Source organism: Saimiri boliviensis, chromosome 1 (assembly GCF_048565385.1).
Source record: "Saimiri boliviensis isolate mSaiBol1 chromosome 1, mSaiBol1.pri, whole genome shotgun sequence".
In the NCBI taxonomy this organism is placed as follows: domain Eukaryota; kingdom Metazoa; phylum Chordata; class Mammalia; order Primates; family Cebidae; genus Saimiri; species Saimiri boliviensis.
The window spans coordinates 251,113,452-251,131,734 of NC_133449.1; the positions used below are offsets into that span (position 1 = coordinate 251,113,452).

The 18,283-nt window shown below is 40.1% G+C and overlaps 1 non-coding gene across 1 annotated transcript; it reads left to right on the forward strand.

Moving 5' to 3' along the window:
* The first annotated feature begins 8,560 nt into the window (after positions 1 to 8,560).
* On the forward strand, positions 8,561 to 8,726 carry LOC120365941 (U1 spliceosomal RNA). The gene has a single exon (XR_005580759.1). It is a non-coding gene; the product is annotated as a U1 spliceosomal RNA (small nuclear RNA).
* The last annotated feature ends 9,557 nt before the right edge of the window (positions 8,727 to 18,283 follow it).

Sequence of the window (18,283 nt, forward strand, 5' to 3'; positions counted from 1 at the left end):
ATTCATCATTGGAGATTAGCCATTACTTCTACCAAAAAAGAGTTTCAGGGTTGGCAAGTTGTTTTCACTATGATCTAAAACATAATCTAACAATTACAAACTGAATCAATCTATAGCAGCCGATTGTTAGCATTAACATATTAATGACAAGACCTAAAATATAAAAAAAAAAAATAAATCATCATGCAGACCAGAGATTGCAAGTGTAAGCACCTTCAAAGGCCGGGCAGATGAGTGAGTGAAACAGGCTTCAGCGGGCAGGGACCAGAGGAAAGCTTCCCGTCTACCCTCCGAAGGTTTGCTGAAAATGAACTGACGATAAACAGATTAATAAGAGAAAAGACATACTCTTATTTAACATGCATAGCATATGGAAATTGCAGGACAATTGCTTAGTAACCCAATGAGGTCTAGATGTTTATGTGCCCTTCTTCCTAGGGGAAGTAGAGATGAGGCATAGCAATTTTAAGGAGTAGTAATGTCCCTGGGAGACAGAAATGATTCTCCTTGTAATTTGAATGAGCCAGAGAGGCAGACATTATTTTGTGAAAAAGTCTCTCCAAGTGTGATTGCATTTCTCAATCTTCTTTTCTGGATTTTAGGGAGGGAATGGAAGGCAACTGTGTTCTCTTTGGCAAGTCTGGTCTTAAAGTAGATAAGGGAATATCAGAGAAAAGCTTCATCTGGTGCTTTGGGAGAGACCGAAGGCTGAGAGATAGGGCAGGGTTGTGGGGGAGGGAAGAGAATCATAGAGACGTTGAGGCTACTCCTTTTGAAACCACCTTTGCAAAGATCATGACGGTGAGAGAAGTCCAGCATGGCTGACCCAATCTAGCCTCACAGGCTGGCTGTCCTCACTCATTCCTGGGCACAGGCCAAGCTAATAGTGGGAGAAATTTAGTTGATATTTTTACTTTGAAGCAAGGATAATACTCCCTCTTTTAAACTGCACCTTCCTTGTTTAGGGGCTGAAACTGCCTTTGTAAGATTAATGAAACGCTACAAGATTAGGATTATGGGAGGATCCCAAATTCTGCTAAAATGTATGCATAGTTTCTATAATCTCTTACTATTCAGGAGTCATATGACCAGAGGTCTCACAAGATTTGTGACCAATTGCTCCCACAGATCACTATAATAGAACCTAAGATTGGTCTTTTGAGATGTTTTACAGACTGTTGCATTCTGGCAATTGACTGACCCCACCCAGACTTGTGACTCATCGTTCAACTGGTTCCATGACCCCCACACCCACCCAGAGGGCAGACTCAGTGCACAAGGATCATTTTCCACATTCTTACTATTGCATCCTCAATTAGTCAGCAGCACCCATTCGCTAGTCCCCTGCCCACCAAATTGACCATAAAAACCTCTCAGCCTTTGGGGAGGCTGATTTACCTCGTAACTCTGGTTCTCCTGCATGGCCAGCCTTGTACTAATTAAACTCTTTCTTTACTGCAATACCATGGTCTCAGTGAATTAGTTTTGCCTGTGCAGCAGACAGAAGAACCCATCAGGTGATTACACTTTAGTTCAGCATATCAGAGCACCATATTTTGGGGCATCATTTCCTGAGCCCCAGCAAGGGTGAACTGGAGACTGGAGACCTAAGCTAAGGGGCAATTGCTACTTGATTTCAGCCATTTCATGGCACATGAAAATGCAGACCCACAAGATTTTTGGATTTTTTTGAGAGAATCCAAAAATACTAGATTGTCTCTTTTTTTTTAATGTGCAATATCTTCCCATATTAAAGTTTTTGAACTAAATCGACTTTTAAAACCTCTTGATGCAGGCCAAAAGGAAACACACCTGGGGACAATATTCAGCTCACCTGCTGCTAATATAAGATCTTTAATTTAGATTACACGACAGAGACTGGATGAGTACTCAGCAAACCTACCTCCTGTTCTTTCTGAGCACACAGCTAAATTAGACTTCTCAGTCTCCCTTGCAGTTAGGCCAGAAGAATATGGGTGGGAACAATGGACACTGCTGCCAAGCTCGATCCTCCCCTCCCTCCCTCTCCCTGCCTCTCTGCCAGCCAGATGCAGGGAACCTAGGAGGACCCTACGGTACTGAAAGATGGCAGAACCTCAAGGTGTAAGAAGCCTGAATGACTGTAGAGGAGAACTGCCCTGCCCACCCACCACAGCAGAGACCTGCACTGCACTGTGATGAGAGAAAGAAACCTTTCTAAAGCCCCAAGATTTGGAGGTGTTTTGTTACAACTGCTAGCAGAACCTGAATAATGCAGGTTGTTAGGAATTTCTCCTTTTTTATGTGTCAATAATTATGTTTTTCAGCCCTTTTGATTCTGAAGCAGTTAAACTTCAAAAATAACAATTTTTTTTCATGCTGAAGCAGTAGGAAAATAATACTAATACTGTATTTTATGTCCACTTTGTTTTTTGAGATTGCAAATGGGCTTATGTTTCCATATACAAACTGCTCTCATTAAGAAGCTTTACTGCTGGAGAAAAGAAGCCTTCCCTGGTAGAAAGCACTCTAACAGCAAAGGCAGGGTGAGGTAAAGAGATGTCTGCATCCCACTGCCATACCCTTGGGCCCCTTTCCCCATCATGCTTTCATATTTATGGGTGATCTAAAACCCTGTTACTTCTTGAATAGCCTGAATGGTCATGTGTTGGGTAGAAATCATAGTGCTTCCTTCTTCTCCTCTTACACTTTAGTTCTTCTGTCTACACCTTCACTTTTAGATGCTTGAAACTCCTGTTTTTAACATTCATTCACCCCAATAGAAATATAACTACATTAGAATATTTTAACCATTTTATTTAAAATCATTTACTCTTGTGGACACTTGAATAATTTCCAAATCAGGAAGATGTGCATGAATAGTAAACAGAAAAAATACTGAAGAATGCAATTTGTATGACCCCCTGTGGTTCATTCTCAGAATGGAGAATTCTGTTTTCCACAGTAAATAAATCCATTGCAACACAATAATTTTTTTTAAGTAGCAAAACAGCCTTTGCAATCATGATAGTCATTTTCCAGATGAATTAATATACAAATACTTGAACATCAGAAAATAAAGTGGAAAACTCAGGAGTGCTGTCGACTTGCAGTTAGACTGTCCCCGAATGGGATGCTAAGGAGGCTTCATGGGACAATAACAGCCTTTTTATCATGGTCACTGTGAGACCCTGGGGAGTGCATCCCATCCAGCTGTGGTCCACAGCACAGAAGAAAATGCAATACTAGGAGAGAGTTCAGAGTAGTATCATACTTTGGTGAAGAGATGATAACCAGATCTCCTTAGAGAAAGAAAAACTGTGAAGTACCTAAGACACAGTTTCCAAGCAGATAAAGGGCTTTGCTTCCTCTCTTTGGAGAGGGAAAAAGATACAAAAATACAACAAGAAAAAGTTGACTCAGTTTCCATTCTTTGGGGACTTGATTAGACAGTGAGCCAGAGAATGCAGGAGAAACATTTCCACTGCGTTCCCACCATGTCTGAAGAGGATACCTCAAGTGACGTGACCAGACTGCTTTCTGCTCATCACACTGCCCATCTCCTATGCAGATTATTCTCCACTTCTTCTGGGGATATGCCCCTCTCCCTACACGGCTGGGTATTATCAGAAGTGACCTGCCTTCTCACCTATTCAGTGTTAACTCCAAAGTGGGCGGAACTGATAAACTAGGCTTAAAAAGAATTAATGATATTTTTAAGTGACAAATAAGTCTTGATTCCTAATTCTATTTTGTTTATCTTCCCAATGGATACTCATCATAACCTTGCAAGGTAGGATTTTACAAAGTAAGCACTATTATTATCCTCATTTTACTGATGAAGAGACTGAGACAGGGAGAGGTTAAGTAACTTGCCCAAAGTTGTAGAGCTAGCCAAGGTGGAGCTAGGACTTGAACCCAGCAGGACTGGTTTCAGAACCATTTCACTGTAGCTGCTGTGTCATACTGACAAAGCTAGGTAATGACTGGGAATGGAAGATGTCAACCATTATTGCACTTGAAGTCATCTATGCACTAGGCTTATTGCTCCAAACAGACCTTAAAGTAAGAGCAGATCCTAGGATATCTGGGAGTTTGAGTCATGAAAAAGTTTAGTTTTTAAGGCAGAGAGAGTCAGTCCTCTCCCGGGGCAAAATACTGAGAAACGTTCGAGAAGAGCTACACCTGTTTCTAAGAATTGGGAAACTACCTGGAAATGACTCAGATCGGAGAAAAAATATGAGTCAAACAGAGATTGAGTATCTTTTCAATAATTTTGGCAAAATCAGATGTAAAAAAGCTGGGTTTTATAAATCAGGCAGTCAGCGTTTTATATTTTCCTTGATTATGCTAATTTCGGTTTTCCATAGCTTTCAGAGGAGGCGCTTTTGCCTCTTCTGAAATACATAATAAGAAAGTTCATCAATTAACTGCTTTGCTTGAGGCCAGAGGACTTAACTGGGTATCGGATCTTGGGTGATACAGGAGGTAAGAGGAACAAGGAAAAGAAGGGGGTTTTGATTTTGCCCGCAGTTGAGCTATAGAGAGAACACAGAAGCAAAGGGGTTATAAATGGTTGTAGCAGAGGAGGTCCAAGTGGAAGAACCCCAAAGTGAGAGGGCACTGTAGTCAGGGTTGACCCACAAATCATCCCACTCATCCCAGATGAATGCTTTGCCCAGAGCACTCATCTGTACCAACTTCCTTAGAAGGCACCAAGTTTTAGTAAGGCCGGTTGCTCTCTTTCACCTTCACCTGTCTGCAGCCCTTCATCAGAACTGAATTATGTCACAGGAGCTGTGCAGTGACGATCTGTCTCCTCTCCTCGTACAAACTCAGGAAGGAAATGAGTCTTCTGAGGTGGGACTTTCTCAAAGGTTAGGAGACTGAAGGAGGAGAAACAAAGCTGAGAAAAACACCCTGGATGACAGGGCCCTAAGCAGCCCAACTTCACTTTTAGAATGTCAGTATTAATTCTCCAAGAATGTTCTCTTTCAAGACTGTCAACTATTCTAGGTTCTTTAAATTTCTGTGCAATTTAGAATCAGCTTGTCAGTTCTACACACAAACAAGTCCTAAGGATTTTGACTGAAATTATGTTAATGCATAGATCTGGAGTTCACAAACTTTTTCATTTAAGAGTCAGATAGTAAATATTTTAGGTTTTGAGAGCACAAGCAGCCATAGGTAATATGTGAGTGAAGGGAAGGAAATACATTTTAAATAGCTTTTAGTCCACAGAAAAAGCAGTGAACAAGATCATGTTTTAGGGTATGATTGTGTTCCAATAAAACTTTATTTACAAAAGCAAGCAGTGGGCTGCATTTTGTCCATGGGTCATAGATTTTTTACCTCTGTTATGGATTAATTGGCATATTTACAATATTGAATCTTCTAATCCATAAATGTAACATATCCCTCTATTGATTTAGGTCTTTTTATTTTGACTCAACAATATTTTATTGTTTTCAGTATATAAGTATTGTATACTTTTGTTAAATATATATATATATTTATATATAATGTTCTTATAAATGGGCTCAAATTGAATTTTTATCAGTGACATCTATTTCAGAAAGTATAGGACTTATAATTTATTCTCTGTTATCAAGGATACAACTAATATTTTGTTACTAAATGATGTTCAAAAATAGACGTAGAATAAAATTTAAAAATCAATCTGGACAATCTACCTTTAAAAGCACATTGACTTTTCCCCTTTCAATGTAGTGCTTCCAAATAAATACTTTTCTAAAAAACAACTCTGAGGAACAGAAAATGTAGAATTAAAATTACACAGAATCATCTCTCCACAAGTCACTTGGGGGTAGGGCAAGAATGGCTCATTTTTAAAGAATGGCTTACTTAAAAACAAAAAAACAGATTTGCCATCATAATTATACCTTACTTAGAAGAACCTTACATCAGTTTGTAGGACACCTATTTGCTTCTGGATGACCAAGAAATTAGGTCTCGGGTTAAAAATGCTATCACTAAAAGTTCTCAAACTACAAAACCATCAACAATGAAAGGTGCCTGGTGCTGAGTGTGAATGTCAACACAGGGATAAGGAACATGGGCTTTGGTCTCACCCCGCCTCTTCCACACTCTGAGACCTTGCACAAGTCACGCCGGCCTCCCATATCCCAGCTTCCTTGTGTGAAAACTGAAAACAGTATCACAGTATTCTTGATATAGAAGCTGATGAAGGAAAAGAAAAGAGAAAAGGAAGGAAGGAAGGAAGGAAGGTGGGTTATCTATTTCATGAAGTTGTGGTGAGTATTAAATGAGATTTATATAAAATTCTTCTGGCAGTACTGGGACACAGCAAATGTTCAGTAAGAAAGACTATTAGAATGTTTCTATTTTTTATGAAGATGAAATTGGTGATGATGATGAGGTTTGTTATAAAGCTTATGTATGTAGCAAGTATGTTCTAACTTCCTCCACCATCGATATAAGCAAAAAACAAACAAACAAACAAACAAAACAAAAAAAACCCAACCTAATAAATGTCTCAGCTTCCAGGAGTCAGCTGAAGAAGGGGGAGTAGAAATGGGAGAAATTGGTGGTGTGGAAACAAACAAATAATAATTCCTCCTCACTAGGCATCAATCTAAGAAAGGAAGGCCCAGAAAAGAACACGAAGGTCCAGCTCTGTGACTCTATTCCATTACCATAGAAAGAAACAAAATTTCCCTCAAGGGTCGCTGCTCCTGGTCTTTCAGATCCCAAATACACTATTCACTGTCTCATGCTCAGGCCCCAAATGAAGACTCTAAGATTTTTCCTAAAAAATACAGCACAGTGAGCTTCCCAGGAGCTAGGTTTTCCGCAGGAGGAAGTGGCTCACCTTCCAGTGAGACCAACAATCAGCTGATCATTAATATCCAGTGTCCAACAAAGATATGAGGTGAAGTCTGAAAGAGCTAAGGGAAGGAAATATACTTTAAATAGCTTTTACTCCACAGAAAATGCAGTGATCAAGATCATGTTTTATGTGGATAAATTTGGCCCTTTTTAATATGAAAAATTTCCCACCATGCAGCATAAACACTCTTTTGTACCATTACTTTAAAAAATATATCCATTTGTCTTTCATTATATTTTATTATTGCTACATTTTGTTATAAACATTATGAACAGAGTCATTCACAGAGGAGAAGAGTCAAGAAAGTGGTACTTACTCATAAGATGCAGTGGTGAAATGCTGAAACAAACCGTGTGTGTGTGTGTGTGTGTATTTTCACATTTTTCTTTGTCTGCTTTCTCATGTTCTAGGTTAATAGATTTCTTTATATTAAATTTCTATTGAGATGCTTGTCGCTTCTTTAGGACTCTTAGAGTTCTTTCCTAAGTCAAGTAGTGTGCTAAGCATGGTACCTGACACATTTATTTAAATTTTCTTTATCCTTTTGGTATCAATTATTCATCTCATATGCACTCAGGTTCAAGTCGACAAAAATTTTGACAATGGCTACAAAGCACTAGCTCTTTCCACCTGTCACCCAACTTCTAGAGAACCTCAGAAAAATCTCTGATCTCCTTACAATCCTGTGGGATTCAAAGATGGCACTCCTGAGTGTGCCATGTTCACATGGTCTATGAGTAGCTCCACCTTCTGCTGCTCTCTGCAAGCCCAGTGATGTTTCTTCTGACTCATGGGCTGCTTCACACCTTCCAGAAGCCTTTTATTCTGCTCCAGAAATGTAGGACTTTCCCAGGAGAATCCTAAGAATTGGCTCCTAATCTGTTCCCTGCCAACCCCCACCCCCAACCACTGATAGTTATTTATTGAATGCCTACTGTGTGGTAGGCATTGTAGTAAACACCGAGAACATCATAAGGCCCATTTCAGGCTCTCAAGGATATCACAGAGCAGTGGGGAGCACACGTAAAATCAACAATTGTGTGGTAAGATTTGTTATGTAGGAGCACGCATCTAAATATGGGTGGGAAGGAAGAGGTTAAAAGAATAGTTCTCAGAGAAGGTGATGTTGAAGAGACAATGCATTGAAAGATTATACAGGAATCAGCCAGATAGAAGAGGAAGAAAGCAGGAGGATGCTACAGGCAGGCAGATCAGCACGTGCGAAAGCATGGAGTAACCAAACAGTGGGCTTGGTTTGAGGAAATTTAAGAAACTCGGTATGATTGAATGAAGAGGGATTTGAGGAGTCGAGAAATGAGGATAAAATGTAACTTGTTGATTGCATGACTTATGGGAAGTAATCCTAGGCAACTTTGTGTTTACTTAAAAATGACCCTTCCAGCCGGGCGCGGTGGCTCAAGCCTGTAATCCCAGCACTTTGGGAGGCTGAGGCGGGTGGATCACGAGGTCGAGAGATCGAGACCATCCTGGTCAACATGGTGAAACCCCGTCTCTACTAAAGATACAAAAAATTAACTGGGCATGGTGGCACGAGCCTGTAATCCCAGCTACTCAGGAGGCTGAGGCAGGAGAATTGCCTGAGCCCAGGAGGCGGAGGTTGCGGTGAGCCGAGATCGCGCCATTGCACTCCAGCCTGGGTAACAAGAGCGAAACTCCGTCTCAAAAAAAAAAAAAAAAAAAAAAAAAATGACCCTTCCACCTGGCAGGGGAGATACCATGATCATGAAGGTGGTTTTCCCAGGGCGAGGCTTATCCATTGCACTCCGGATGTGCTGGCCTCTGCGATTTCCCCAAATGTGGGAAACTCGACTGCATAATTTGTGGTAGCAGGGGACTGTGGTCGCGCTTTCCCTGGTCAAAAAAAAAAAAAATGACCCGGCCGGGCGCTGTGGCTCAAGCCTGTAATCCCAGCACTTTGGGAGGCCGAGGCGGGTGGATCACGAGATTAGGAGATTGAGACCATCCTGGTCAACATGGTGAAACCCCGTCTCTACTAAAAATACAAAAAAATTAGCTGGGCATGGTGGCGCATGCCTGTAATCCCAGCTACTCAGGAGGCTGAGGCAGGAGAATCGCCTGAACCCAGGAGGCGGAGGTTGCGGTGAGCCAAGATCGCGCCATTGCACTCCAGCCTGGGTAACAAGAGTGAAACTCCATCTCAAAAAAATAAAAAAATTTTAAAAAATGACCCTTCCAAATTTATTTCGTGGGGTACTTTTCTCCTGCTTATGAAACACATAAGGTCTGAAATCATGATTTCATTGCCTACCCATTTCTGGGCAAAGGACAATCTTAAAGCCCCCCTAAGTTTCCAATCATAATCCATATTAGGAAATCAGAAAGTCTGGTACAAGCTACTTTCAAAGGCTTTAGAACTCACTGAAAGGTGGAACTTCTCTGCACTCATCATACTAAGTCCTGGTTAATAGCCACCTGCCTCTGGCAACAAGAGTGTGATTGACTTCAACTCTCTCTGCATCCCTTCTTCTCCCCCATTTATTAGTTACTGTTTCTGCCCCAACCAGGATGAAAAAAGATATGGAAGAGAGAAGTAAAAGGATAAAGCAGTTCTAACTTTGCCAAGTAGCATCGTACTTTTGCTTTTCAGCACAGGATTAAAGCTGACTCTGTCTCATGGGGCATCTTCATGAGTTCTTTGAATGTTTATGTCCCTGGGGATTCCTCCCTATGTTTTCTTAATTCAGACAGATGTAACCCTATTCTTATCATTTGCAAATCCTTCCTAAGTCCTCAAAAATTCAGTGTTAACTTTAGCTTCTTGCCAGGGTCCTCCAGCCATGTAAGTGATCTTATCGGGCAGAACCTAAGCCAGGCACACTGGCTAGTCCATGCAGCATATTCATACAACCTTTGTTCCCGCTCGGTCTGTGAGTACAGGTCCAACCTATTGTTACTGCCTTTGTGCTGACACCACTAGTCCTGTTAGCTTTCCCTGGGCATGAGCCAGGCATCACCCCCGCAGATAGAAAGTCTCTGAGAGAGCTCATGAAATAATGTCCTATTGTGGGTTAAATCATGTCCCCCAGAAGATATGCTGAAGTCCTAACCCCAGTACCTCAGAATGTGACTTTATTTATAAGTAGGATTATTGCAGATTCAACTAGTTAAGATGATGTCATACTAAAGTGTGGTGGGCTCTTTTTCCAAGGGGAAGAGGAGGACGAGGGAGGGAAGGAGGGAGAGGGAGAAGGAGGGGGGGGAGGGGAAGGAAGGAGGAAGGAGTAGGAAGGAGGAGAAGGAGAGAGTCAAAGACAAAGGCAGGAAATGTGAGTCATCCAAGGAATGCCAAGGACTACCATCCATCGCCAGAAGCTGGGAAACAGGCATGGGACAGATTCTTCTTTAGAGCTCTCAGAAGGAACTAACCCTGCTAGTGCTTCCATTTCAGATCTGTAGCATCCAGAAATGTGAGAGAGTACATTGCTGTTGTTTTAAGCCTCTCAACTTGTAGTATCTAGTTACAACAGCCCTGGAAAACTAATCTATATTCTCATACACTTGAGATATTCTTATACACTTGAGTTGAGAAAATTCCACGTGTGCTCTCTAGCATGCTCTCTCTCTCTCTCTCTCTCTCTCTCTCTCTCTCTCTCTCTCTCTCTCTCTCCCTCCCTCCCTCCCCCTCCCCGACCCCCACCCCACCCTCTCCTCTCCTTTATTGGGCAAGTGGAGTTTAGTGCATAGGAACAACTCTCTCCAAATTGCTCTCTTCACAAAATCCAATCTCTACTTTCTATCCTTTTTTAAAACCTTTGATCAAATTGAAAGGGTCTAAGAATTACAGATCCAGTGGGCTCGAGCAGATAAGAATTCAAGCACAGATTGATTTGGGAGATGACATCAGTGGGAAAAGGAAAAGTAAGATGAAAGAGAAGACAAACAACAAAGTGAGGGTTACCAAAGCAGCTTCCACTTGGGGTGACTGGAGCTTAATCTCTTAGGGAAACTCTGAGAAACAGCATAAAACATATATCAGAATTATCCCACCTCAATCCACCTGAGGGTGAGGGAGCTGGGATATTTATACATCAACTCCTTCTGTCATTGGTTGAGAGCTGCTACCTTGAGGAGTGGACTAGAACCATTGGTGTGCTGATAAATGTTTAACAACCATAACAGGACACTTTTCATGAGGCCTCTCAGAGAATCTGTACCTGAGGGCACTCTCTGGCACTTTTGTCCTAGGAGCAGAGTGGCCTTCTGCAAGGATATGTAGATACTGCTGATTAAAAGAGGGCTATACCAGTGGTGTGCTGGTAAATATTTAACAAACAGCTTTCTGGCTAGGGAGGTGGGGGAAGACTATCACTATATTTTTAAGAAATTAAAAATATATTAAAAGTGTTTATACAAAAGTTTATTGTATTTTCTGATATAAGGGTTATGTATGACGTAACTTACAAACAATAAGATATATAACACTATTATAAATTGGATAAAGCCAATTGATGTTCACAGAATATATTCACTGGTTTTTTGCTGAATTCTTGTTTCTGAAGCCAACCAATGATGAATAAGTATAGTTTTGATAGGAATGTTGATTGATAGTTTTATTAGTTAACAAAGTGAAACTGTGAAGATGTCTTCTGGGCATTCATTAGACAATGACGTCTTTGCTGAATTAGATAATAGTTATGGAATACTGGAGGAATTTTCCTCAAAGTTTCCGGCTATTCACAATGTAATAGCTACAGACATACTTTGATTTTAATCTACCTTACTAAACAATGATAAGGCTCGGTGCTGTAAACTTGTAGATTTTCCCCAAGTTAACCTGTAGATTCAATGCAATTCTGAGGAAAGAAGCAAGAGAATATATAATGAAACTAAACAATTCTAAAATTCATTTGGAAGCTTAAAGGTTCAAAACAAACAAAACAACCTCAGAAAAGAGAACATTAAGCAGGAGACTGGTCCTGACATAGAAATCTTGATCACTGAGACAGTCTGGCACTGACACAGGCATATGGATCAATAGATTGGAAAACTAAATAGAGACTCAGAAAGCACAAGTTATGTGATTTGTATGTGATTCAGGTGGCATTACAAACCAGTGTCAAAATGGCACTAGTGACTGTCATATAGAAAAAAAAAGAAATTATGTTCCTACTTCTTAATATTCTAAAAAATAAGTTTGATATGGTTTGGATTTTGGACCCTCTGCAAATCTCATGCCAAATTGTAACCCCCAATCTTGAAGGAGGAACCTGGGGAGAGGTGATTGGGTCACGAGGGTGGATTTCCCTCTTGCTGTTCTCTTCATAGTGAGTGGGTTCTCATGAGATCCAGTTGTTTAAAAGTGTGTAACACCTTTCTCTCCTCTTCCTCCTGTTCCAGCCATGTAAGACATGACTGCTTCCCCATCACCTTCTGCCATGATTGGAAGCTTCCTGAGGCCTCCCCAGCTATGCTTCCTGTACAGCCTGCAGAACCGTGAGCCAACTAAACCTCTTTTCTTTATAAATTATCCAGTCTGAGGTAGTTCTTTATAACAATGCAAGAACAAACTAATACAGTAAATTTGTACCTAGGAGTGGGGCATTGCTATAAAGATACCTGAAAATGTGGAAGCAGCTTTGAAACTGGGTAACAGGCAGATGTTGGAACAGCCTTCAGATCTGTGAGTCAATTAAACCTCTTTTCTTTATAGATGATCCAGTCTCATGTAGTTCTTTATAGCAATCCAAGAACGGACTAATACAAAGTTTTGAATAAATTAAAGACCAAATGTGAAAAACAGGACTTGAAGACGGTGTATGTATTTAATAGGAAAATCTTTGTGAATTAAAGGTAGGGAATGATTTCTTAGACAAGACGAAAAATGTATAACTTATAAAGAACAAGTTTGGTAAATGTTTAAAATTTGATAAAAATTTAGGAAATCTTTGATAAAATTTTAATTAAAATGAGCTCTCAGAATATGTCATTGTTAAAAGACAATCTATAGACTTGTAGAAAATATTTGAACTATAAGTAACAGACTGAGCATTAGTATTGAGAAATGTAAAGGACCAGTGAAGTAGTAAGAAAAACATAAACAACCCAGCAAACAATGGGTGGAGATTATTAAGAGGAAACTCACTCAAGTGGAAATCTAAATGGCCAAGAATCATATAAAAATATTATCCGCCTCACATGTAATCAGGGAATAGCAAGTAAAACAATAATGAAATACTATTTTATACACTTTGGATTGGCAAAGATTTTAAAATCCAGCAGTATTAACAATCAGCAAAAATGTGGGCAATGGAAAAGCGCATAGACTACTTTGGTGAGTAAAAATTAACACATTCATGGCTAGGCATGGCCACTCACAGCTTTAATCCAACATTCTGAGAGGCTAAAGTGGGAGGATTGCTTGAATTCAAGACTTTGAGACCAGCCTAGGCAATATGGTAAGACCTCCATCTTCACAAAAAATACAAAAATGAGCCAGACATGGTGATGTGGTCCCGACTACTTGGAAGGTTGACATGGGAGAATCATTGAGCTCAGTAGGTCAAGGTTGCAGGGAGCCGTGATCACGCCACTGCACTCCAGCCTGGGTGACAGAGCGAGACCATGTCTCAAAAAATAAAATAAAATATTAACACACTAGCTAAATATCTTTTGCAAATTTATTTTGCACTCTTTTTAGCTATTTTATTTTTTAAGATTTATTTTTTATTCCAACAGGTTTTTAGGAAGCAGTCTATGTTTGTTTATACGAGTAAGTTCTTTAGCAGTGATTTCTGAGATTTTTGTGTACCCATCACCCAAGCAGTGTACACTGTACCTAATGTGTGGTCTTTTATCTCTCAACCCCTCCCACCGTTTCCCTCAAGTCCCTAAAGTCCAATGTATCATTCTTATGCCTTAGAATTCTCACAGCTTAGCTCTCACTTATGAGTGAGAACAGATGATGTGTGGTTTTCCATTCCTGAGTTACTTCACTTAGAATAATAGTCTCCAGTTCCATCCAGGTTGCTGTGAATCCCATTAGTTTCTTCCTTTTCATGGCTGAGTAGTATTCCATAGTATATATCTACCACATTTTCTTTAGCCATTCATTAATTGATGGGCATTTGGGCTGGTTCCACATTTTTGCAATTGTAAATAACACACTCACTAAATATGTAAAAAAAAAAAAAAAAAAAAAAAAAGAAAAGAAAAGTGGAAACTGCCCATGCCTTGTGACTCGTAAGTTTAAATCTGAGGAAAATGATTGCACATGTAACATGGGACTGCATTCGCTCCTGTGGCTGCCATAACAAATTGTCACAAGTTTCTTGGCTTAAAACAACAAAACTTTATTCTCTCACAGCTCGGGAGTCCAGATGTCTGAAACGCAGGTGAAGCAGGGTTGAGCGCCCTCCAAAGGCCCTTTGGGAGAACGCACTCCCTGTCGCTTCCACTTCAGGTGTCTATTGGCTTTCCTTGACTTCTATGGCTGCATCTCTGCTCCACGCTCACCTTGCCTTCTCCTCTGTATGTGCAATATTGAACCTCCCTCTACCTCTCTTTTTCACATGTGATTGTATTTAGAGCCCACCCAGATAATTCAGAATAAGCTCCTCCTCTTAAGATATTTAACTTAATAACATCTTTTGCCACATAAGGTGATATTCACAGATCTTAGGCATGAGGACATGAACATATCTTTGAGGTCATCATTCAGCTCACTATAAGGACATACACGAAGATATTCATTTTTAAACTTCTACTAACAGCAAAAAACTAAAAACAGCATAAATGCCCCACCCACAAGAAAATGCATAACATATAATGTAATAATAGAATATTATGTAGCATATGGAGTCAATTTCATCTTCATCTATATCAATACACACAGTTATCAAAAACTTGTCATATAGCGAGCTGCAGAATGGCATACAATATTATACCATTTATTTAATTTTTAAACAAGAATACATATACTTAGTAAAAGTACACAACATGAGCTAAATAGATATATACAAACATATGACAGTGTTGGAAGCTGGGGAGCGTCAGTGGCATAGAAGATGGGAAGTAGAGCAAAGATAGTTCCATTACAAGAGAAGTTTCTTTTATAATACACAAAAGAGAAATTCCAAAATGTGAACAGTTCTTAATCCTGGGTCACAGGCACTGAGGTGTTTGCAATTCTATGCCCATTTTAAACAATTTTTAAAATATTTTATAATTTTGTTTTTTATATTTAAAGATGGAAAGCATTTCATGGTTATCCTGAAAACAGTATGAAGGATAAATTAGAACAGGCGGGAAATAGAGGGAACGAGACCAGTTAGAGACTCCTGCAAATAACAAACGGAGAAGATGTATGAAGATTTGACCTAAGAACGTGACTATGGCAATAGTGAGAAAAAGGGTGATTATGGACAAAATTCAAAAGGTAGACTCTTGAGGGCCTGTCTACTGAGTCGATGGGGGCTGGGAGAAGAGGGAGAAGGAAGATTCAAGGTGATGCCAAGTTACTGACTTAGGAAGCAGGTTGAATGGTGGCAGTGCAGTCGTAAACAACTACTAACTGCTTTCTGTCACAGTGGAATAGTTTCCATTTTCTAGAATTGTATATAAATGAAAGGCAGTGGGTTTTACTTTTTTGGTCTGGTTTCTTTCTCTCAACACATTTATTTTAGTATTCATCCCTGTTGTGTGTATAGCAACAGCTTATTCCTTTTTATTCCTGATTGGAATGGAAAGTTCCATTGATTGTCAGTCACCCAGTAGTGTCCTTCATGGCTGAGTGTCCTCCCTGGCATTTGGATAGCCCAGATTGATTCCCCCATCACCTGCCCACCTCCCTCCCACATCTGAATCTGCCTTCCCCAAATCCTCTTGTCACTGTTCGATGAGCAGTTACTGTTAGAGTGATTTCCTGGTGGATTGCAAAATGTTACAACGTAACCAAGTATTAAATGAGCAACACTCTCAAAAGAATTGGAGGAGGTTGTCTTCAAAGTTCCAACTCAAAAATTCTTACTTTTCTAAATTTCTGCTTCGTTCATGCTTCCTTTTACAAAGACACCATCATTTCTAATATGGACTCACTAAAGACATAAAGATGGCCAGTATAAGTAAAATAAGACTACTGAATGAACACTCCAATTACCTTGTTTGAGGTTGGTCCCAAATTTTTCTTTTGGTTGGCCTGCACAGATCATAAATAAATAAGCAAACAACAATAGAATAAATATCAGCAGCCTAAGTTCCACATCATTAGCATTTTGTGTTCCCAGAGCTACCATGTGGATCAAATTCAACCGGTATCCTGAGGGCTCCAGTGCTGCCTTAGAAAAATGATTAGTCTGGTGTACCAACATCTGGGAAGTCTGCTAAAGCCAGATTCCAGGAAATAGGCACTTTGACAGAGTCTTCAGCATGAATGCCCAAGGGACAGAGAAGCCCTGAAAGAAAGTTGTTTTAAATAGCTGCTTAATGATTGAGCACCATGAAATGCTTTCCCTTGGCAGGGCAAAATTGCACTACCTAGAAATGTCTGGGTGGCATTTAGAGTTGACAGACAGTAATGAGGTCTGGTTTAAAAAAGAGAGAGAGAGAGATTTTAGTGCTCTGGTAATTGCTAGACCTTCGGAAACACATCTCCCTTCTATATTTGCACCTGTGTTTTAGGAAGGAAAAGGAACAAAGAAATGGAAAGAAAAAAAAGGAAGGAAGGAAAAAGGGAATAAAAGTGTAGCTATCCTTTTACCTATTTCTAAAGACTCTTGACATCAGTTTAAAAGCTGACTGTAATTGATCTTTCACTATGAACAAGGCTTTGTGCTAAGTGCTTTACAAGTATTAGCTAATTTCATCTTCACAGCAACTGTTTGAGGCATACAACATTATTTCTCCTTTCTTACAGATGAAACTGAAGCTTGCCTAAGGTCATTATCTAATTGGCAAGTCAGGGTTCAAGCCTGGAGGAGTCTAGCTTCAGAATTCGGGTTTCCATCACTGCACTGCTTTGCTTCTGTTTCCTAACTTGGACTCAGTAATGTGTGAACAATGAGGCCAACCATCTCAGCTCACCTGTGTAGGGGTGAAGAGAATTTCCTTCCCTCCTGCTTCTGAAGTTTAAATAATTTGAGTCTATAAAACAAACTAACAATAGGCCAGTTAACAGGACAATAAGTGTACAAATTTTATTAATGTGCATGTGGACACAGAAGCCACACACAAAGTATGAGACTCAATGGAGAAACAGATGGCTGAAGGTTATAGACCATACAGCAAGGAACAGAGGCTGGGGAATGGCAAGACAAGTTATTGGAGCGAGAGGGGAGAAAACGCATGGTGAGTAAAGGCTATCTTGTTACGCAGATAGAGCCCCATGGATAGCAGCCCTCAGAAAGAACAGACAGTATCCTGTTCTTACGTGGTAAAACGTTCTCTGTCAGCCCTTCACATGTCAGAATTTTAGTCCCTTTTTCCGGTGATTTAATCCTTCCTAGATCTGGATAAGGGAGGCCTCAGAAAACCCTGTTTGCATCTGCTGTTAACTTCGTTTCACTAATGTAGATTTCCTCTACAGACGCAAATGTCCACCCCCAACAAAAGAACATTTTAAAGCTTTTCCTGTGGCTTGCAGTTCCTGTGAATAGTCATATCAAAATACGCCAAACAAGTATATTTTGGAATGGGATATTTTTTGTTTCCTTTACCTGAGACCCACAGGACCTAAAGTGCCAAAACCTGGAAAGTCCCAGGCTAACAAGCATGAGTTAGTCATCCTCCAAGAATGCAAGGCTCTGAAAGTGACCTTTCTCTACTCAGTCGTAAAGCTTCTCCAAGTGAAGGGACATTAGAGTGTGCAAAGAGACCAGGCCCTGAAAGAACCGAGTTCTTGTCTCAATCGGCTAATAGCCAGCTCCAAAAGACCTTGACCAAGTCAGGTGACCTCACTAGGCCTCAGCTCCTTCCTTCTTAAAATGTAGGTGAGATAAACAGCTCTCCCCTCGGCTGTACATGAGAACCACCTGAGGAACTTTCAAAAAATGCCAGTGCTCAGACCTCACCCCATCCCTGACCAATCAAATCCCAGAATAGCTGGGGTTGGGGCACTGAGTTTACTGCAAAGAACAAAGCATACATGCCCCACTTCTTACAGCTAACAATTTAGTGGAGGAGCAAAAAGGTAAACCATGATTCATATACACATATATACATACGGGAATATGATCTTCCCTTCTATATTTACACCTGAATTTTTAAAAAGAGAAAAGAGCAAAGCAAAGAGAAGAAAAGAAGAAAAGGAAGGAAGGACAATGGGAAGAAAAGTGTTTCTAACCTGTTTGTCTGTTTCTGAAGACTCATATCACTTTAAAAGCTAACAGTAATTGATCTCTGAATATATTTGCATACATGAATCACACACACACATATATAATTTGTAGTAAGAGCTAT